This window comes from Chrysemys picta, chromosome 24 (genome assembly GCF_011386835.1).
Source record: "Chrysemys picta bellii isolate R12L10 chromosome 24, ASM1138683v2, whole genome shotgun sequence".
Lineage (NCBI taxonomy): Eukaryota > Metazoa > Chordata > Testudines > Emydidae > Chrysemys > Chrysemys picta.
This window is the reverse complement of record NC_088814.1, coordinates 6,522,112-6,546,148: the sequence shown is the minus strand read 5'-3', so window position 1 is coordinate 6,546,148 and position 24,037 is coordinate 6,522,112. Positions and strand designations below refer to the sequence as shown.

Genomic DNA, 24,037 nt, shown 5'->3' with positions numbered 1-24,037 from the left:
TCAGCTGACTTTAATTAAGTGAAATCTCACTGTAATTACCTAGATGAGGACAATAGAGTAACGGTTAGTTTAGGCAGCCTCGGATCTTTACACTACAGCTTTATCAGTGCTGCAATCAGTCAGCATTAGCCTCTTTCTCCAGCATAAGAGGTTGGAGGATGTGTAGGGATGACAATATTAAGAAGTGACTGGGGGGGGGGGGGCACAGAATTGCATGCATAGAGAGAAAGCAGTTGAACTTATTTTTTAATCTTGCTGCAGGAGAGACTGCTCACGCAGGTGCCAACAGTGTGTCTGATGCTGTTCTTACTGGAGTTTTGCCATAGCCACACTGGTTGCAGGATTAGGTGCTGCAACAGGGGGAACCCCAGAAAAATGAAATCACCTATACCTGCAAACCGGGCTGCATTTGCAACAACTGCATGCGACACTTTGCAATTTTGTGGCTCCAGTCTTTAGCACTTGCCCTTATCAACCATTCTACAGGATTCTGTGGCATCAGTGGCCCAGATCTTATTTATGATGGCAAGACTTGTAGGTTTTTGCATCTTTGCAGTAGTTGTATCGTACAGTAGTTTTAGGTTTCTTAAGAGTGCTAAGAGACTTAATCATTAGCAATAATCATTAATCCAGTGATCAACACCCACCAGCCCTCCTCCACAGCCAGGCAATCACTCCACCCTACTGAGCTCAGCACCTACCCTCCTGAACCCCACACCCATCCTCCTTCCAAGGCTGGCACTCACTCCCACCCCCTGAACCCCCACACCCATCCCCCTTCCAAAGCTGGCACCCACTGCAACCTCCTGAGCATTGCACCCATCCCCCTTCCAAGCCTAGGGTCTATTCCACCCCCCTCAGCATGACCCCTTACTCCAACCCCCTGAGCCCCACCCCCTCCCCTCAGCACGACCCCACACACACTACCTCCCAGAGCCCCACCCTCAGCACTGCCTCCCCCCCTTCACCCAGCTGAGCTCAGTAGCCACCCCCCCCCTCTGAGCACTGACTTCTACCCCCCTCCAACACCCAGCTTGCCCCAGGGCGAGCCTCTCACGTGTGCACCGAACCCCCCCCCCCTTGCGCTCGGTTCCTCCCCTCCACCTGGATTTCACTTGCTGGCAGAGGTGAGCACAGGGCCGCCCTACGGCGCATGCGCCAACTCCATCCTCGTTCTCCCCCCCGCCGCCGCCGCCGCCTATGGGGCTGCGCGCGCGACAGGCTGAAAAGGCGGCGCGAGGCGCCTCGCGCGCGCGCTCCCTTTCACTCCCTTTTTTTCCCCCCTCCCCTCCCTCCCCCCCTCATCGCTCGCGCTCGAGCCTGAGTCGCGAGACTGGCTGCGGCGGCCACGTAGCGCTGCGGCGGCGGCGGCTGAGGGGAGCGGGAGCCGCGTCCGGCGGCGGCGGGGCCTGGGCCTGAGGCGGCAGCTACGCGAGCGCCGCGGCGGCGGCGGCTTCGGGGGCTGAGCGGGAGGGAGGGCCCCCGCCCCCCTCCCTCCCCTCCACCGCCCGGCATGGACGGCGGCGGAGGAGGCCAAGAGGGGCTCGGCCTGGGTGAGTGTGGGCCGCCCGCCCGGCAGAGGACCCCCGTCGGGCCTGGGGGCAGCCGGCTGGTAGCGCTAGGCCCAGCCTGGGGGGGAAGGAACTTGGGCAGAGTCGCTTCCCGGCCGGGGGGGAGTGGGGTGCGCCGGCTGCAGCCCCCGGGGGAGGTGCACCCTGGGGTGCGCCAGCTACTGCACCTTGGGGGCAGAGGGGTCGTACGGGGGGGGGGTTGCACCAGCTGCCTGCACCCCGGGCAGGTGGGGGCTGGGTTGCATGAAGCAGGTAACCCTTCTCTTGCTGCATCTTGCATTGAGCTGGGGAGGCGGGGGAGGGGGGGGGGGGTTGCATTTCCACACCCCCCCTTCCCTTTGCTCGATGATGTGCCTGGCTCTCGCCTTCCTCCTTCCCTGGAGCGGCGGCATAAGTGTGGGGCAATGGAGAGATCAGGTGCAACCTCTTCCCCCTGTCACCTGCGAGCAGTGCACCCGCCACCCACTGTGTGTGCACGTCCCCGATTGGCAGGGATGCGTGGGGGCTGTTAAATGCATCCCCTTCCCTCCTCTGTTGCTGGCTCTGGAGTTGTTATGGGGTTATGTGGGGAGGGGAAATGTATTCGCCTCCTTTTTCTCCCTCCCTCCCCCTCCCCCGGTGATTCCTACTCTAGGGCTGTCAAGGGGTGTGGGCAATGTTTTCTAGTTTCTTCAATCACTCCATAAGGCACATTGCCTTGATGATCCCAGGACAAATCGTGCAGTATGCATGCTTCAGTTTGTATAGAGCTGTCTTGTGTGCAGCTCATGGATCTGTGAATATCTTGGTACTGGACCTGCATTGCAAGAACGAAATGGTTAAGCAGAACCGTATTATATGTGCACTTTTTTTTTTATTGTGCCTGAGGTTTTGGGTTTGGGTGTAGAAGTGATCTAAGGAAGAGTGGAGGAGGTAGTGTGTGCACTGAGGATATGAGGGATGTGCATTTTTTCAGAGGATGACCTGTGCCTTATTGTTCTGGGAATGGCAACTGGCACATGCTTTGTTGACAGTGGTGTATGCGCGATGAATCAGGAGAATGATGCCGGTGTGTGTGCACTGAATAGAGGAGATGCTCTAATGTGCAAGCATTGATTTGTGAAAGATGGTCTGATGCACCTTGATTTGTCATGCCATTGACTGCCTGCCTTGTTTGTTCACGTGGTCTTAATGTGAAGGTTAGCCTTGTGCATCCACAGGTTTGAGCTCTGATATGCCTGTACAGAATTGCACTGGGGTGGGTTCTGGGTTCATAGACTATGTTATGGAAAAAGGGTGTGGGTGTGTGTGTGTGTGTTGAGAATCTCATTTAAAAAGTATAGTATCTTTAATGACTTTTTATAGATTGTCTTTGGTTTAAAAAATCATCCCTTTCCACTCCTAACATGGTTTTAGTATAACCAGTGGTACCTTGTTTCTAGAGTCTTTTCCCTCCCCTTTTCACCTGCTTAAGATACTCTGTCTATTTTATGGTGATTAATCAAGCACCTACAGTGTGTTTGTGCTGTATGAAAAAAGAAAAACCCAATTCCTGCCATAGACAGTTCATGCTCAAATCTTGATATTGACAACATAAGTCAGGGGTGGTGCAGATGTTGGGTAGGAGGCTTCTCCGAGTGTACAACTGAGAGATCATAAAACGTGAAATCATTCAATAGTTTATATTGACTTTGTAATTATGCAGTTGTGCAGTGCCTGGGGAGAGGGGTTTTATACATTTCTTATTGTAAAATTTTTAGTGAGCTGTGTTCAGTTTTTTTCAGAATTGTATTTAGTGATTTGGGTTTCTCCGGCTACTAGCTTCAGAACTGACCTGCAAGAAACTAGATCTGGTATATTTGTAAAGGTCATTTCAGAATGAAAATAAAGCTGGTAGTATATGAAGTAGCTTGTGTAATTGTTTAGCTTTATAATGTGGACTTATGTCATTTATACTAGCAGAAGCTATCCGGCTTGCACTTTTAAGCTAGTACTGTATCACTGACCTATTTTAAATGATCTGGTGGGTTAAGTGGTATTGCTTTTTTTTGTTTGTTTGACACTAATGTGAAAATACAGAGGTTCCGTTTTTCCGAGTACATCTTTCATGAGGAGATCTCTACTTTAGTAACAAGTTAGCTAGATTTCAAGGGTAGTACACCTCTACCCAATATGACGCGAACCGATATAACATGAATTCGGATATAACGCGGTAACGCAGCACTCCGGGGGGAGGGGGGACTGCGCACTCCGGAAGATCAAAGCAAGTTCAATATAACGCGGTTTCACCTATAACACGGTAAGATTTTTTTGGCTCCCGAGGACAGCGTTATATTGGGGGGTAGAGGTGTATATCAATTTGGACATGTAGGATGCTGGGAGAATCTGCTTTTGTTGTCTGAGGGTTAGGGAATGTGAGAATATCATACTATAATTAGAGTTGAGTAATTGCATATAAAGGGGAAAACTGTGTGTGTGTATGTGTGTACATAAAGGAAGTTTCTTCCCCATTTAGAGCTAGAGGAGCTGGTGTTTTTCACCTGCTCTTCCTGAGGCTAACACTACATCCTTTAAACTCATGCAGCTAAACTTGGATAGACCTCAATAAACAAGAGAACATCTTTCATCCTTATTATCATGTTTTATATATGAATGTTTAATTGAAGAGTAGCATGCAGACAACATATTCCAGAGACAGGGATAGAAATGTTTTAGGCGATTCCAAAACTGCATGCCAGAAATGACCTACGTTTATTTAGCACTCTATATATACTAGTGCCATAATATTCCTGTACAAAAAGCAAGCCTATTGTTCCCCTTATGTTAAATTTCTTTTGTAGGGGCAAAGAAGTGGCAACCTGCTGAGAAGATAATCTCTTCTGAAAACCTGCTTCTTTGGGTTAATATTACAGAACTTTTTCTAACCATTTACTTACTTAAATTCCTACAACACAGAGCAGCTAGTCATGTAATGTGTTCTGCTATGAAAACTGTTGTCTTCCTGTGAGATTCAGCGCTTGGCTTGTACTGGAAGACAAACTGGATAAAATCATAATTAAAAAAAAAACTAAAATTTTAAAAAAATATTTATTTGTGTTGCTAGTTCTTTACACTCTCCCCATTTTATAATCTTAAATTACTAAAGTAGATTATTGTATGTTTACTTAACTTCCCAATTGTTAGTAGAATTTCAGATTTTACATGGAAATTTTGTCTATTAAGAAGCATCATATTTGAAAGGTTCATCTATACTGAAAAAGATAAGTCCAGGGCATTGTTAATATTTTTACTGTAAGAACACAAATTCAGCCACAGAATTGATAAGCAAATACCCCATACTGTAATTGCAGCCTGTGCCATCTTCGGTTATATTGAACTTTTATAAGTCAGGAACGCTAAAATATTTCAACCACGCTAATACTTCTCCATCAGGGTTTGAAGTCAATGGGATTTATATTTCTGAATTACATAGGTTCTTTAGAATATCCTGCCCTTAAATATGGGTTTAGGATCCCAACTTTAGATTTTATTTGTGTGTGTGTGTGTGTGTGTGTGTGTGTGTGTATAATATATATATATATATATATATATATATATAATATATATATATTATATATATAAGTTCATATTAACTTTATTGTAAGTCTAAATAACTTTTCATTATTAACACTGATGCTATTGTTTGTTTTGAAGTAACAAATTTTATACCTCTAAATATTTAATACAAATACAGTTTGCGTCTCAGATGCTGCAAATACTTGTGTACATGCTTAACTTTAAGTGAGTTCATGTCAGTAAAATTATTTATCTCCTTAAGCATTTGCAGGATCAAGTTCTGCGGTTTTGTAAAATTCAAATAAATTACCCTAATGGTAATGTTATTTTAAAAAAGAAAACCTTTGTAATTTAGTTCATTTAAAATTTTAATCTTCTAAATGAGCAGTAGTACAAATTTTCAATATATTTTTTTTGAGGCTTCATAAAACTGAGTGATTTAGGAGTACTTGTGGCACCTTAGAGACTAACTAACAAATTTATTTGAGCATAAGCTTTCATGGGCTACAGCCTACTTCATCGGATGCATAGGCTTCATAGGCTGTAGCCCACGAAAGCTTATGCTCAAATAAATTTGTTAGTCTCTAAGGTGCCACAAGTACTCCTGTTCTTTTTGCGGATACAGACTAACACGGCTGCTACTCTGAAACCTGAGTGATTTATATCACTCCACCCTGTTGGAGGACAATTGCAGGAGGAGTGAAACTCTTGAGGTAGCTGTGGTGCCAGCAGCTCAAACTCATTCGTACAAACAGCTTGCATTAGTTTCCTTGACACTTTCAGACACTCTTCCCTAAGGAGGTTTCCGACCAATAGTTTTCTCTCAGGAGAAGCACTCAGCTTTTAGCCATCTTAAGCTTTGCAAACTGCTGCAACCAGAGCTACATTCAGAGTTTCTGGAGCTCCTGCTTGCAGTTTTACTCCTAAATTTGGGAATTTGATTATTTTTGAGGGAAAGTGTGTTTAAAAGGAATATAGGAGAGAGTTTAGTAATGGGCTTGCTTCTTGTTGCTACAATGCAAAAAATGATTTAGTATTAAATTAACTTGCAGTTCTGAAGCCTCAAAAAAGTTTTCTCAATATAGTTGCAAAACATCTAAATGCACCCTTGCTCTTATCTGTGCTCAATGTTTGAGAGGCTGCCAAAAAGTGTACTTTACAAAATATGCTATAAGCCTTTAGAATTGAGGATGACTACTAACTTTCCTTGACAAGGAGATTTGAGTTCTTGTGTCAACAGTATTAGGACCTTGCTGTCAGCTGAGATGAAACCTGTCAAGCAGTTTTATTCTTTTCCAAACACTGAAAACTTCTTTTTAGTCTGTTGTTTCTAAATGAATATCTGAGGTGGTAACCAAGCTAGAGAGACATCATGTAGACAGGTAATCAAGTAGTATAAGAGTACAGATCTGCTTAACTTTTTTCAGGCTGTAGATTTTATGGTTGAAAATTTATGGGCTAGCATTCTATGATCTGCATACCTTCATTTGTTTGAATGTTGTACACAATAAGGTGGAAATATTTGACTTGGAACGTAGCTGAATCTTGCAGATGCAGAGGGCTTCTTGGAACTTTGGTTGCACTGTGCCTGGCTGGTTTTGATTAAGACAGTAAAAATCTGCTCCAAATGCTACACTTACTCAGAGGCGTTGCTTATTTAAACCTATTTAGAGTTTGTGGTGAAAGGGGTGTTGTAAGACATTAATGTCTCAATGAATGCCGTGTCTGTCAAATCACATGGCAGCCTAGTGTGAATTTTAGTGGTTAATGTAGGCAGCAGATTAAATCAGCAGAAAGATTGGACATTTACTGTATGTTAATGTGATTGTTAAAAGCTGACAGTACTGATAACATCACTATGGTTGTGTTCGACATCTACAGATATACTCATATTTAGGATTTCAGCTAAAGGTGAATGTTCTTTGCAACTTACATTTAAAAAAATCAAGCAAGCTGTTTTTTTAAGCAGTAACTTTAATAACTCTCCTTCCTACACACTGTTTTTCTGATTTTTTTTGTTTATTCCTTCCAAGTTAGATCATTTCATAAAATACAAAATGGAATTTGTATCCCTGACTCCAACTAATTCCTCTTGTTTTTCAATCTTAGTGGATCGAGGGGTGCAGCTACAGTTAACTCAGTGAAGGAACCTTATTTAATTAGGATTTCTTATAGATTTCTTGATGGGATCAGTTTACTATCATCATCTCTCTGGGTTCCCTATTCTTTCACTGTGATCAAATCTGTGAACATATCTGGGTTTCCTAAAGATTTACACTGGGAAAGGATTGGCACATGGATAATACGGTCGGTTGCAACCTTAATTCACAATAGGATGGCATCTGCTACCAGTAATGCACCTAGATTTCCTGTAATATAGCATTGCACTTGGATCCAGGTTATTGTTAATAACACTTCTTCTTTCTGGAGACCTGCACTAGAATGGGATTGGCCTTCAATGTACATGATTTTCAGTAAACTTATGTCGTGAAAAGATAAGCTCTTGTTCAGAGAAGTGATTTTTGGAGTTTGAGATCGGGACCAAATTACATAGCAATAACTCTTCCTCACCCATGTCATGTAGTGGCAAAAATGGCTGCTATGGTCCTCTAGTTCAGGACTCAACTTTTCCAGACTACAGTACCCCTTTCAGGAGTCTGATTTGTCTTACATACCCCAAGTTTCACCTCCCTTAAAAACTACTTGCTTACAAAATCAGGCATAAAAATACAAAAATGTCACAGCACACCAGTACTGAAAAATTGCTTGCTTTCCCATTTTTACCATATAATTGTAAAATAAATCGACTGGAATATAAATATTGTACTTGCATTTTGGTGCATAGAGCAGTATAAACAAGTCATTGTCTGTATAAAATTTTAGTTTGTATTGACTTCGCTAGTGCTTTTTATGTAGCCTGTTGTAAAACTAGGCAAATATCTAGATGAGTTGAGAACTACTGCCCTAATTTGTCTGGTTTTTGAAATGTGCAGGTCTTCTATCTAGTGCAAGAATTAAATCTACTAGTCAGGGTAAAAAAACCACCTCTGCTATCATGCTATGCCTATCTGCCTGTAGGCCATGGCTCCTGCATTTTAAAGATACAGAACAAATTGTGTGCTATTAATTGTAATTTCTTATCTTTTTGTTTTCTTAAAACGTACCTCAGTCATGTCTGAAATCTTTGTTTTGCATGCCCTTATCTGTTTTCTTTCTCTACTTTTTGTTCTCTGCTTCCTTCTCTATTTTTTATTTATCCTACTTCTCCCCTAAATCTATCTTTTTCTCTTCCTTACTTCTTTTCTAACTTGCACCTTTCTTTGAAGACAGGTTCCTGATCTTATTCTGTAAACTTAGCCAATTTATGGGTGATATAAAATAATTAAAAATAACCTCTCCCACAGACATCCGTTTGTGCATCCAGCCACTCTCACATCCCACTTCTGTTCATCCTGCCATCCAAACGTAAAATCCAAAGAACTCTATGAATTTAAAGTTCCCCACTGTCTCTCAGCCATCCCTGCTCATCCACAAACCTCTGGCTATTGGAAAAGGGGAGAATGCTAGGATTGCTATTAGAATGCAGTTCCTGGCTCTTGCTCAGTGGCTCCATGTTTTTTGGTTCTTACTGGCAGTTCATCGGTTTAATGTTCTCTAACCTTTTTTTGTTCCACTGTTCCCACACTAGAAATCCTGGGCTGTTGCAAGGCAGGTGTTTCCAATGTAGCCATCGTCAACCCTCTGATTTGGGTCCTTGTCCCCAGTAAATATCTCTTCAGCCCACCTCTTCAGCTATTCATAGCTTTCCCAAGATGTGAATTTGACCTGAATCTCGATACTTCCATTGCTACCTGCAGTTTTCACTCTGGGTTTGCAAAAGCGATGAATAGTAGCCGAGATACTGAAGGTGCGTGTGTTGATTCCAGAGGAGAACGTGTGTCAGGTATACATTTGGTTCCTATTTGGAAGGTTGTTTTTGCAATTCTAAGAGCTTGAAATATATTATTTTAAAATGAAAGCATAGATTATGCATAAGCTGGTGGCATTTGTCTGAGAGAGATTCCTATTTGCCACAGACAGATGAATTTTTCAAGCTCTGGAAAAAGTGTGTTTCTCCACTTCAGCTCTCATGAAGCATCCTAGGATTTGTTATGGCGCTACTTCTCTCTCCTTGCTATCTCGTTGCAAATTGTAGGGTCTGGTTACACCCACCTAAGTAAATTGGTCATTTTAGGGGATCACATCTCTTCATTATATGTGCTTCCGGAACCAGTAACAGGAGTACTGTTTGCTTATATAGGCGCTTTAGTCCAATTATGTGAAGGCACTTTGCAAACATGAATGTAAGCCTCCTCACCCCTAAGAATTAGGTTTGCAGTACTACAGTGATGAAAAACCTTAGGTGTGTGCTATCCTGATCTTGCACGGAGGGGAGGGGAGTTGCCCAGCATCACAGCATGAGTTAGTGGAAGAACTGGGAATAGCATCCAAGAATCCAGCTCTAAATCACGACCACTGAACAGATAGTAGATAATGTTTTCACCCCTCAGCTCACAGAGAGAGTGTCTTGTGCATCAGTCCAACAAAAGAAGGTTGACATGAGCTATTTAAATAGTGTGTCTGCACTGGCCATCCTGGCTGATGTAGACCTTTTCAGCATGTCCATACATAACATAACACTCCCTCCAACTGCTGCAGTACTAATGCATTCTGAGTACCTAACCCATAGTTTTCAGCAGAGGTTTGAAAAGCAGGATTTTGTAGGAATGGCAATACATGGCTGGAGAGGTGTTGTACCAAAAAAATTTTGAGATGTGAACTATATAACATTTTTCACTATATAAAATGTGTTTTGTCAAATTAAATGTTAGAAGTATTGCATAAACATGTTCTTTATTTGTTGAAACAAGAAAAGCCTTAAGTTTACATGCATTTCACTTTGTAAAGCAAATTTGGTATGCATAAAATTACAGAAGTTCCAGTAGGCCGAAACAAAGTGCAGTAATTAGGAATATAGGAGATCATTGAAAGTTTGCAGGAGTATTGAGAGACTGTGCAAGCAGACCCAGTTGAGACGGCTGCATCAGCACGTTTAGAACTTGTCAACTCTAAACTTCTTTTCCTAAAAGCTTTCCACCAGTGCTATTGTGGCTGCAGTTCCACAGGCGGTAGTGCTAGCATAGAGACATAGCAACCTATATCTTAACCCCCATGTTGGCTAGACCTGCTCTGAGCAGGGTTCAAATGGTTTAAAATGCTAGCAATAGATCTAAACTAAAACTCCAAACTGGTGTCATCTATATTGGTGGCAATGGAAGGGGATTTTAAAAGAATTAATTGCAGGCAAAGCCTTTTTCTACACTATTACTATAGCGATGCAGAGTGGACTCAGTATCCGATTAATGATAGTGAGTTACATTCCAAGTACATGTGGTTCCAACTGTGCATAAAACAGTTGTGCACCCATTGCAAGCAATTTTGCATGTGGATATAAGGTGTGTGACGAGCTTATTGTACAAGGCTCTATTGGACAGGGGAGAAAATTTAACACCATGATCTGTGGGCATATTTCAATATTCTCAAGCAATAAGTTTAAAAAATAAAGTTGGTTTTAAATGCATGCTTCCACAAAAGCTCAGAAAGAGCTTACTATTTTAGTGCAAACTTTTACCTTTTATTGCCCTCAGCAAATAATCAGAAATGTTTAATTTATTAAAACATTTTAATTTATAAAACACCTGCTAATAGACTAGCAGTGAGTCAAAATGTCTTAAAAAAACAGTCTGATGGTTTTGTCAACCTAGGCGGGATGAGTTGGGGGAGGGATAGCTCAGTGGTTTGAGCATTGGCCTGCTAAACCCAGGGTTGGGAGTTCAGTCCTTGAGGGGGCCACTTAGGGATCTGGGGCAAAAATCAGCACTTGGTCCTGCTAGTGAAGGCAGGGGGCTGGACTCGATGACCTTTCAAGATCCTATCTCCTAGAACTGGAAGGGACATCTCCATTAATTATTAATTAATTTTTTAATTAATAAGTTAAGACCAATGTTCAGGTGGAGTGAGTCCTCAACATAGAGGACTCACAGTAAAGATTTTGATTGAAGTTGTGATGATGGATCTCCTAAAAGATGAGTGGTATTGGAGCACATTACCTGGTAGAATGAATAATTTAGGATAATTGATAAATTTTTATAGTCAAACAACAAAACTCTTGTTAACATTTTAATTAAGGTGACTCCTAGGAGAGCATTTATAGAAAGTAAGTCCTTCCAAATGAAACCACCCCCATTCTGGCCCACCATGTGTTGTTAAAGCCCTACCCATCTTAGGGCTGTCTACGTGGGGAAAGTACTGGCACTTTACAGCGCTGCAACTTTCTCACTCGGGTGTGAAAACACCCACACACCCCGAGCACAGCAAGTTTCAGTGCTGTAAAGAACCAGTATAGACAGTGTGCCAGCGCTGGGAGCTACGCCCCTTGTGGAGGTGGTATTTTTAGAGTGTACCGTGACTACACAAGCCACGTTAAAGCTCTTCAACATCAGCTTCATTCAGGAGCAGTCAGTGTTTGTGACACTTCACAAATGGTAAAGATAGATCAATGGCTTTGCTGTAAAAACAACTGAAAGGCAGAGACTTAAACCAGATAAAGTTGCAACCTTCTTCTATGCTAGCAGTGTTGCTTTTAGTGTAGCACAAAATGAGCAAAATTTTTCTCAACCACTCATGGGTCTAAAGGTCATTTCATTGCTTCTTTATTTTTCCCCGATGGCCCATCTTTTGGTGAAATCTAAGGAATACTGTGTATTTGTATCCAGCTGCCATAAAAGTGTTGAGGAGGACTTTGATCAAAATATAGCATCTATTTTAAACAACAAGGGACTACAGAGAAGCACTAAACTTATATTGGAGGAGGTTTCAGTGGGACTTGACAAATTATAGCCTGATAACACTTCTTTCTCAGTCTCTGGAAATCTGGTTTGATCTAATTAATGGCAAAGAACTGGAACTCTACAAGAAGAAAAGAAGGTATGGACCTTCTTTATTATTTAGCTAACATGATTGATCCCAAAGACAAAGGTCATAGTTGGGGCCCAGAACAAGAAGAAGAGTCGGAAATGTGATTAGAACGAAATCTTAAATTCTCTACTTTTTTGCATTTAAAGTTGAAAATCCACATTTCTACCGCCAATCTGCTTTTGAAGGAGATTGTCATTGTTTGTTCATCTAATAGTGGGAAATTGTAGAAGTAAAATCACAAGACAGGACAGTTGAATTCAGAATTTTTTCAATGTTTAGAAGACTTTCACTCCTGTCCAATAAGCTCAACATCTGTTGAGTGTATTTTAACACACTTGGTTTGGTTTGGGTGAAACTTCATTATAGACTAGGTCGGTGGTTCAGAAATTTTTTACTGAAGTGACCCACTAACTGCATTTTCTTTTTTGTGATCCAATATTCCATATATGCACCTTCTGCCCTGGCACTGCAACCCAGGACAGAGGGCAGTTCCTCGGACAGGGTGTTGTCGGAGTGCAAGTATGCCTTGCATTCACCCCGCACAGCAGTGGTTTCGGTCCCATGGGGCTGGGACTGGTTCCCCTCTCCAGATGATGTGACCTGAAGCACTGGATTGCAGTGCTATTCAAGTTTGGCCTAGCTGTCCCTCCATCATGACATTAGGTATAACTAATTAATAGACTGGGAATTTGATGATTACGTTTAAATAAATTACTTACAGAATTGCAAACTTTTAATTTTGGACAACGAATGTGTCTTATGTTTGAGGAATAGATATACATATGAAATGCAAGATATAGTATGTGTTTTTCATCTCATTTCATAAAACCTTTGTAGGTTTTATCTATTTCACTGCTGTTTTCCATTATTTTGAGAGTTTCATGGAGATTGTTTTGATGAGCTATTAATGTATGATTTTGCACTTTCTAATGTAAAAAGTTGTTCAGCTGTAATTAATCTTCATGACCACTACAGATGTGATCTTATGATTTTTTTTGGGGGGGGGGGGTGTCAAAATCTGAGGTCAAGTAAAATGAAACCTATTGGAAGTAGAGATTTTTATTGAATAATTTTAGTTCTTGCACTTTTTAAATTGTCATAGAAACTATTGCTAAGAAAATATTAAAGTTGCATGATTAATCACTCAAGTCATCAAATGCCAAAGTTGAGGTCACATGTGCAACTGTAACTCCACCTTCTTGTGTGGATGCATTATGATAGTCTTTAGTCATGATCGTCTGCTATTTCCCAAATACACTATATCAAAGAAAATTGTAAAACTTTAGATACACAAGGCAGTATCTTGTATTTTTTTATTTTGGTATCTTTACACTATCTTATTTGCCAAAACGATCTTGTATTTTTAGACTTCTAAAATGTTTTGTATCTTTAGTGTATGTGTTTTAATAATTTAATCAGCAGCCATTTACTGTACCTTTCCTTTCCAGCCATTAGTCTTTAGGTGCTGTTTTGGAGATGAGGCAATTAGAGCAATAGATTAGTTGAAAAACTGGCTTGTCTATACTAGTGTATTTCACTAGTGCTTTGTTGTGGTTAATCTGTAATATGTTGTGTAAGAAAGTTTACTGTGTGCATGTCATAGAAATCAATTTAATCAATTCTCATGTTCAATATAGTTATGCACAGTACTAGAAAATGTACATGTTCATGTACTTAATATCATTAATGTATATTATTGTAGCACCTAGGAGCCCTAGTCAGGGACTAGGACCTGTTGTGCTAGGAGCTGTACAAACACAGAACAAAAAGACAGCCTCTTCCCCAAAGACCTTACAGATGGATACTGGTCAGATTAAAGGTTGCATGTGCAGCCATAATTGTCATTTCCTGATGTGTGGGGGGCAACCTTAAGATTCTCAATATTGTAATTGATGGAACTCCATAATTTTTAGAAGGAAAGAGATAGAGAAAATAAATTTTATAATGTGGCAGTATGATACCACTAGAACATCCTATCCTATCCACCTTGCAGGGTCCTACTAGGAGTTAGCTCTCTGCTCTGAACATGAGAGTTTGCAGAGGAGAATTCCTTATCTGCAAATTGTAGGTGTGCAGCTTTTATCTTGCAAGATTCATAAGGAAATGGTCATTCCTCAATCCCTGCACGTTTCATAGGATACTTAGAGGTCTGTGTTGGAAACATGCACCTTTTGTTTCCAGTGCTTTATGTGGAATACGTTATTTGTATTATGTTAGTACCTATATGCCCCAAGCTGAAATCATGGCCCCATTGTGCTAGGCACTACCCCCCAACCTCCCCCCCCCCCCCAAAAGTAAGAGTCCCTTCCCCAAAGACCTTACAATCTAGATAGACAAGACAAAGACCTTCTCTGTGCTGGGATTTCAGCCAGTGGCGTAGCTACACCAGTACGGCCCCCTAGAATATACACAGTTTAGACTGGTGTAACACAATTTGCACTGGCTTATCTTTCTCTGTCCTGACTCTAACTCTCTACAGCTGAGAGTTGTTTGGGGGAAAAAAATATTGCCAAAGGATGTAGAAAATATTTTTTTCACTCCTGCTCAAAACCAGCTAATGCATCTTTGCTAAAATAATAATAAATAATATAATTATTCACCCTGGGGTAGGGAACAAAAAAGCAGGCAGAATAGAGAGTTATGCAACTTCACTGTGACAGCCTCTCCTACTATAACCAGCACAATTGTTTGTTATGATTGGTTAAAATCAGTTGACTCTGCAGTTGGTATTAAATGGACTCAGGTTTGGTGCTTCTTTAAAAGCATAAATCTCTAAGCACAGATTTATAGTGGTCAAGGGCAGTTGCATTTTTTTTTCTCAAGAATCTTCCATTCTTTGCTTCCTGAAGGCAACTCAAGAAGCGAATTGAATTTACAGTCTAGTGGACTTTTTTATTTTTGAGACTTCTTGGCCAGTGCAGAAATTATAATCAAAATGCCATTGGGAAATGGCAGTTTCATTGCTGACTTTGTTAGCCGACCTGCCATACAGTCTGTTTTTCAGGAGTTTGGATTAGTAGAGATGTACGCTAGTTGTTTAAATAGTAGTCTGATTCTACATGTGCACCTAGACTTTATGGTTAGAGTGAACCATGGTGACACTCAGACCTCAGTGGTTCAGGAGCCAAATTAGCGATCAACATTACCCAAAAGAGCCATGTAGAGTGAATTCATTGTTTCCTTTACTATTTATGTAAATATAATATAAAATTTTTATAGCAAAATGACTTACCGAGTATTCTACAATTGGTAGTAAAAGCATCCTGATTGGTTAATAATTAAATCAGTGTTTTAATATCCTGTGCTGCAAAGAGCTAAAGGAGACCTATTAAAGAGCCACTTGTGGTTTGCGAGCCTCAGTCTGAGAATCACTGGGCTAGAACATATTTCAAGATAAGTTTTTCTATGTCTGTAGCCAAATTATCTAGGTGTATTATTGTGTTATCTAAATATAACCCTAAAAGCAAAGAAAATTTTGTCTTTATCATATAGCAAAGACTATTGGATTATAATATTTTTAAGAACCCTGACAGAACATCCTCTTCAACTTTTTCATGTGAATTTAGTGCTTGCAAAAGATTCCAGATCCATAGATTTGGAGAGTCCCTTTAGTCACAGATCTGTAAGACATTGTCCCCCCAATTCTTACCTGTAGGTACAGTATAAGATCCTGACCTAATTAATGGAGGAGGCCTCCAGGTTTGCCAGTCTTGTTTGTAGACTCCAGTTGCAGGACGCTGATGCATGGTATCTTTTTCTGAAATTGGAGATGTCCAGTCTGCTCCACTTTTCCATGGGAATATTAAATATTTGCAGGCAAATGGCCAGCTCCACATAGTGAATATGTTGCCTGCTAAATTGGTTAAATAGGTGCCTGAGAGTTTTTAAGTATTGTCAAAAAGAAATAATGTGGAACCATTAGAGAGATGGCTGGAGATCTGAATCTTCACATTTGCTATTGTAAAGGTCCTAATGCAAATGTTAAATTCACCTAACAGTCTTGTGTGCTAAGTCTCTGGAGGCCTTTCAGTTTATTTAAGGACAATTGCAGTGTGAGATAGTTCAGTGTTCTAAAGATCAAATTTGGAATATTCAGACTCCCTGTTTCTACAATTTCAAATATGGATGAGGCATATTTAAAAAAAAAAAAAAAAAAAGGACATTAAATATATAACATTCCACTTTTTTAAAGAGGTTTCATTTGGTTTCTTTAGCCAAAACACACTCTACTGCCCCAATCATGGTGTATGCTGTATATTTGTAACCTGCTGCCCGCCACCCCAAGGTGCCTAATTCTTGCTAGTGGTTTAAGTATATCGCTCAGGGGCAGGCGAACTTTTTGCCCTGAGGGCCGCATTGGGTTTTGTAAATTGTATGGAGGACTGGTTAGGGGAGGTGGTCATGGCCCAGCCCCCACTTCCTGTCTGCCCCCCCCCCCCCCCCCAGACTCCTACCCCATCCAACCCTCCCATTCCCTGATGGCCCCTCTGGGACCCCTGCCCCATCCACACACCCCCACTCCCTGTCCCTTGACTGCCCCCGGAACCCCTGCCCCCTGCTGCCCCATCCAACCCCCCTTCCTTCCTGACTGCACCCTCTGGACCCCTGCTCCCATTCAACCCCTTGTTCCCCAGCCCCCCGACCACCACCCCAAACTTCCCTGCCCTCTATCCAACCCTCCTTGACCCCTTACCACGCTGCCTGGAGCACCGGTGGCTGGAGGCGCTACAGCTGTGCCGCCTGGCTGGAGCCGGGCCACCCTGCTGCCACCACAGAGCACCGGGTCAGGCCAGGCTCTGCAGCTGCGCTGCCCCAGGAGCTCACATCTCCGCCACCCAGAGCATTGTGCTGGTGGCGGAGCCAGCGAGCAAGCTGAGGCTGCAGGGGAGGGGGGACAGTGATGGAGAGGCTGGGGGCGAGGTTCCTGGGCCAGGAGCTCAGGAGCCGGGTAGGACTGTCCTGCGGGCCGTAGTTTGCCCACCTCTGATATAGTGTGTACAGTGCCCTGGGATGAAAGGCGATGTAGAAATGTAAGAGAATATCTTTGGACATGTATACTCTGGCTTTCTAGCGTCTATCACTCTTTTGCCTGTTAAAAGCATCAGTAACAGGCAATATACCCTTACTTTATCAAACTGAGGTGTACTCTCTGTCTCGCTATATATGTGTGTATATATATTTATACATACCCACTAGAAAAATCGCAGCAATTTGGACTCTTTTGACATCTGACTTTAGGATGTGCAGAATAAATTATTTAAAAATATAATAGGAAGGAACTTTGACTGAAAGGTGAATAGAAGTAACATTATTTTATAACATGCTTATCAGATGAAAGAGGAATGTGTAGGATGGCCATCTTTTCTTTTTTCTCTTTTCCTTTAACATTTTCTCTGAATTTAGTGTTCTCAAAAGATTTGACAGCCCTGGAGACGGAAGTCCTCTATCCTCAAGCTTCCTTATACTGCCCTGGCAAACTAGAGATCAGAGTTGAGGTGTGTTTAAGAGGATAGTTCAGACTTTCTTCTCGGTCAGTGCTTTGTCTCTCTGCCAAGATTCCAAAGAAGATAGCCAATTAGTGCCAGTTTTCCCGGTAGTTTTAATAAACATGCACATTTGTCCTCTGGGAATTGATTGAGACTGATCCATTTGAAATGGAGATGCCCTAATGTGTGGCCTTTCGTTTCACTAACATGCAAATTACCACCCTTTATGCTGTATCATTTAGTATCTAACCTCTTGAATGACTTGATGGGAAAGTCTTTTCTACGTGCTATACAAACTTTTGATGATACACTACGGTTCTGGAAAAACATTATCTCAGGTAATCATCTTGGAACAGTCTCTTGAATTCTGTTGTGATAATGGTCTTCCAGCAATAAGCATCTTGGCATGTTTATGCTATATTCCCAAAGTTGTGTCAAAAGCACAAAGTAAACTAACTGAAAAAGTAGAGTACTTTATTTTTCTCTACCCTTTCAGTTTTCATTATCTTAGGTGTTACTTGTACCAATGGAAGGTAAAATTATAGAAATGATTAAGTTAACATGTCTCTTGTAGCAGGTAGTAGGATAGGCTATCGGTTGTACAGACCATCTAGCACATACCACAATAGATCTGCAGAGACATCCACATTACAGATATGTCAGTACTTGGTTTAATGTTTCAATACTTTGCTTGAGAACGAAAATCCGCAGACAAATCAGGAGACCCTACCTATGGATCTTCCAGATGGCAGAACTTAAGTTTAATTCTTGTTTTGCACTTGCACTTGTACTTTGGGGTTTTTATATGTAAAGTAGCTGAAAACAGTGATTAACTACATGCAGTGACACTTCATTACTAAACATTGACATGACACAACTTGTATCAAATATTGTTTCACTAATTACAAATGAGGTCTCCGGTGCATCTTTCTTTTATTTCAGGCCACTATCCTTCAAAGTTTCTAAGTAAATTAAGGCTTTGGTATCTTTGGGTGTTCCTTGAAGTACCATGGCATGTACTGAAATACGAGTTTCCAGAAGCAGAAACTGGTTTGGGAGTTATTTTTTAATCAAGTGTTTGCATTTTCAAGTTCACAGTAAATCCTTGATAAAGAATACACTTCCCAATTCAGAGAAAAGTGGTCTCATCACTTCTTAAAGATTTTTTTAGTGCAAAACAGTAGTGAGAATTCATTCAGACTTCATTACTTTTACAACGTATGATGCGGAACACACATAAGTTTGCTGGGTAGTGTAATTAAAACTAAATTACATTTGTGAAACAAAGTTCATCTTGTGCCACATTCTCCTTGTATTTTTATCATGCTAGTTCGCTAACTTGCTCATTCTGAAAATTCCGTGGGTAACCCAGTGATTAGTATGAATTAGCAAGGTTCTGTTGTATGTACTGAAAATAACTTGGAGCACTGTTTCTCATCCAGTGGGTCACAACCTCTTGGGAATCTGGGGGAAGTCATGAAAGGCAGTTGGGGGTTGCAAGGCACTGAAAATCTTGTTACGGTTTAAAGCAAAGAAAATCTCATTTCCCCCTTGTACACCCTTATCATTCAAGGTCAAGTGTTCTCTATCAATCTCTTGAAAAACACACAACATACATTACATGGGCTTATCACTGGTACACTTTTTACTCCTATAATAAATGTTAAGGCGATTGTGAAAATGTTCGACTTGGGTTAAGGGTTGCCTACTTGAAAAGGTTGAAAAACACTGACTTTGAGGTACTAGTCTGAGTTTGGATACTTTTGTGATGCAATACAAGGTGAATTTGTTGCTGGTTGTTGAAAGCGGAGAAGTTGACCCACTAACTGGTTAGGAATTTGTTGGAGGTTTGGTCAAAGGGCAGAGGCTGGTCTGGTTTTGGGTCCATAATGTTCTGCCAGGGGTATCATTTTAATTCTTGTATTTGTGGCTATATATTGTGCATAGTGGACCTATAACAAATCAATAAAAACAATAGTGTCGTACTTCTGTTCCAAATGTATTTTCCTGCATGAATACTGGCTATTCTGCAGCTGAGGCACTATATGTTAAACAATGTACATGGTTTATAGCTGCACGTGAAGTTTTACCACCTGTAAACTCTGCAAATCCTGTTGCCCTGGGACTTGGTGCACCTGCTAATCGCCAATATAACTAAAAAGAGTTAATGGGCCACTTTACCTTGAGCAGTCCCTTGAAATATGAGTTAAGTACTTATGCTAAACAATCTGTTCCGTCTTGTATTAAGCTGTGACACTCTGAGTAAGGCCATGTCTACGCTAGCAAGCTTACAGCAGTACAGCTGAACTGATACAGCTGTGCCTCTGTAATACCGTTCGTTTAGCCGCCCTATGTCAATGGGAGAGAGCTCTCCTGTCGAGATGATAAACCACCTTAAATGAGCGCTGACATAGTGCTGTGCACACGAGTGCTTATGCTGGCAAAACTTATGTCACTCGGGTGTGTTCTTTCACACCCCTGAGGCCTTGGCTACACTCGCGGATTCACAGTGCTGCCGCGGCAGCGCTGTGAAGCGTAAGTGTAGTCGCGCCGCCAACACTGTGAGAGCTCTCTCGCAGCGCTGCAAGTACTCCACCTCTCCAAGGGGAATAGCTTGCAGCGCTGCGAGCGAGCGTGCAGCGCTGCAAGCGCTGATTACACTGGCGCTTTACAGCGCTGCGCTGAGGGGGAATGTTTTTTCACACCCCTGAGCGCAGCAAGTGCAGCGCTGTGAATTGCCAGTGTAGCCAAGGCCTGAGCAACATAAGTGGAAGTGTAGACATGGCCTAAGTTTCCCAGACCTGAAGAAGAGCGCTCTGGAAGCTTGAAAACGTCTCTCTCTCACCAGCAGAAGTTGGTCAAATAAAAGATATTACCTTACCCACCTTGTCTTTCTAATATCCTGAGATCCACACGGTTAGGTTACAACACTGCATAGTATAACTAAAAGATAATCACAATTCTTAACTGCTTCAGATTTCTAATGCACAGGTAAAGTGGGATTGCTTAATAGTGGAATGAAGAAAAGGTAATAAGTCTTTTTAATTATACTTTCTACTGGTGTGGATTGTGAATTATCTCATTGTGTGGTTGAGGTTCTCAAGTGGCATAATGCTGTTAGGAGGGGCTACTTGCTTTAAAAGTCAGTGGAACCTGTTAAGATGACAAGATATAACTTGACCATATCCATTTCAAAACCTGTTGCTCTTTCTGTTTTTTTTAAATTGAAGCAGTAAGGAAAAGCCTATCTGTCAGTCTTTGCCTGAACCAAAAAATTCTTATTTGGGGAGAGTGGGGAAAGGTTTAAAAAAAATCTATTTTTACATTATCATGCTAGCGGTGAAATTTTCAGTAGGTCTCGTATTTAATGGAGTCATATCTGTAATCTGCATGTATCCCTTTAAAGTTGGCTGCTTGCATCAGCCATGGCTTTTTATTCTACATTGTAAGCAAAATTTAGATTGCTTCCTTTATAACTTTCATAACAAGGAAGCAGTTTTGTAAGTTTTAGCTGTTCTGTGGGCCTGTATGTAAAACTAATTCCTAATGCTTGTGTACAGCTCTCTGAGCTGTGGCGCCAGCGAAGTATCTGCTCTTTTCTGTAAAATCAGTTTTGGCCTGGGTTTTTGTGACCTTTATTATTAAAGTTGGGGGCACTTCTTATTATGCCACGTTGGTGGAAGTGTGAAGTCCAACACAAATGAGGTTTAAAGTAGAAAATTAGTTTATTCTACTTCCAACTCTGGAATACTGTTTGCCAGCGTAAGACATTTTAATGACTAGTTTCTGAATCAAGGTAAGTACTGAGCTTAAAGACTAAGGCCTAGTCTACACTTAAAACTTGTACCATTATAGCTGCATCAGTAAGGGGTGTGAAAAAACACATCTGCTTGTGATATCTGTGCTGACACAACTATGCCAACAGAAGAGAGTTTCTGTCGGCATAGTTAATGTCATTTGCAGAGGTGCTAGTCCTGTACCACAGAACTCCTCTTTCTGTTGGCGTATACTGTGTCTACGCTAGGGGACTATGTTGGCATGGGCTCTGCAGTATAGACACAGCCTGAGAATCGGTTGCTGGAGTCCCTTTCATTCTTCTTGGTGAGAATCAGTCCTCAGTTTTCAAATCTTTGAAAGTTGGAGAGCTCCTGCAAGGAGTGTAGATAGTAGAGAGTAGCACTTGAAAACTTCACTCATTCACTCTTCCTTATGATGAGCACAGAGATTTCCCAAGCAAATGCCACCAATTGTATGCAATCTAAACTCACTTCTTTAAAATGAAAGTTTCTAGCCTTCATGGTTGCAAAAATAATCTTTCAGGTGATAACTAAGTATAAACCCAGTGCGGTGCTGTCTTTTTATGTCTGCCGAGACCACTGCAGTGACTCTATATAAATGCTCGTAGGTTTGCAAAGCTACAGCAAAGTGAAAACAGACCAATATCTTTGGCAGTTAATCACTGCTGATATTGGGGAACCCTATGGATAGCAGCGCGACTAGTAAGAATTAGGTCAATGTCACTCCTGCCCCGGAGAGCTTCCCCCAGTGCTGTAAGTGGTTGTGGAGTGACGTAGAATGCTTCATCTTCCTGTCTTCCATGGGAGCCACCAGAAGTCATCCAGCTCACTTGCATAGTAGGCACCTAGTTTTGCACAGTGTATGTCAGTAGCTACACAACTGTGCGGTTCATGGAGAACCATGCTAAGCAGGAATAATTATATAATATTTTTCATCTATAGATCACAAAATGTGTTACAAATGGGATAAGTATTATCTCCATTTTACAGATGGGGAAATTTGGCATAGAGGTAGACTTGCCCAGGGTCACATGGTGAGTCAGTGGCAGAGTTAAGAATAAAAGCCAGGTTTTCGCACTGTCTAGTCTCTATTAACCACACTATTCTGAGGAGATGTAATTTAAAATCTATAGTTAGTATCACTCTATGGGTACCTCTATACTTACCTCCGGGTCGGGCGGTAAGCAATCGATCTTCTGGGATTGATCCCGGAAGTGCTCGCCGTCGACGCCGGTACTCCTGCTCCGCGAGAGGAGTACGCGGAGTCGACGGGGGAGCCTGCCTGCCGCATCTGGACCCGCGGTAAGTTCGAACTAAGGTACTTCGACTTCAGCTACGTTATCCCCGTAGCTGATGTTGCGTATCTTAGTTCGAAGTGGGGGGTTAGTGTGGACCAGGCCTATACATTGGACTCAGACTGGTCTTGATTTAAAACAGCTGATATTGAATCAAAGTTAGAACAAATAATTGTTCGAGTTCATTGCTGGGTAGATTTTTCTATTTTTAGATGGCAGATAGCATGAAGAAATGTGGTTTTTCGTTAGAAGTAGCAAAGGCATTGTGTGAAATGCTGCTCCCACGTAGATGCTTCCTCCACCTACACATTTGTCTGCAAGTCAAGATTTGGTGCACTTTTGCTTCTGGGCTTCATGCCTTTTAGCTCTTGTAACCTCACTTTTTAGGTTTTTCCAATGTAGTCTCGGAATACAAATTTCCTGCAAGTGCCTCATAACTATTCATTTTATATTCATAATAAAACTACTCCTCCTGAGTTTGAATTCAGATATACTTCCTTTAAAGAGAGCCTGTGTTTCTCCCATTTGCCATCTGATAGGAAAAACATTCTTTCAGAGTCTGAACAATTCATCAAGATATGAGACACTCACTCTAAGAAAAATAGATCTTTTCTTGTCTGTCTTGTTTTTGTATTTTCAGAATTAAGATTCGTATATTTTGTTAGAAATTGCTAGTAAAGGATATATATTAGCACTATTTTATTTCAAACTATTTAATCTTCTGATGCAATGCATTGTTTGTATTGAGAATCTATTAAGTGTCCCTCTCTTTACCATCTGTGTGGCAGTTAATGACATTTTGTTCGAAAGTTGTGGGTCCCTTGAGGGTTGCAAATATTATATTCAAAGTGAAACTAGGTTACTGTTTCTGCAAAGTGCAGTGGTTTAAGACCAAACAGCTTTTGATACGATTCAGAATGTGTCCTTTTGCTTTTGAAGTGGTAATACGTTCATGTAGAGTGGTTTTATTATATAGAATGTTCCTAAAATGAGCAGAGGTGAAACAATTCTAATAAATATGAAGACAAAAATTCCTCCATGTTGAATGAAAAGATTATTTTATTTTTTTGCTTGTTCATAGCAGCATGTTAAGCTATTTCAGGTGTTATACTATCAATGATTATACACACTTCTAGTTTTAGCCATGTTACTTAGATCTGTTCAATGAGCTTACGAAATAACTAGGTATGGTTTTCTATATGTCATAAACACTGTTTGCTAGGTTTTATGACTAATTTTTAAAATTCTGTTGAGGGGAGGGACATAATGGTGGATTTTACACTGTGTTGTGCAGACCACTTTGTAAGTACCTCTTTGGGCCCTTGTTGCCTTGCAGC

General features: G+C 41.3%; 1 protein-coding gene across 1 annotated transcript in view; it reads left to right on the top strand.

The window, feature by feature from the left end:
• The first annotated feature begins 1,209 nt into the window (after positions 1–1,209).
• Positions 1,210–24,037, top strand: part of ZNF652 (zinc finger protein 652) — a 37,268-nt gene continuing 14,440 nt past the window's right edge. Inside the window, exon 1 of the mRNA XM_065577549.1 lies at positions 1,210–1,553. The gene's annotated coding sequence lies outside the window, so the exon portion shown is untranslated. The remainder of the gene's footprint in view (positions 1,554–24,037) is intronic.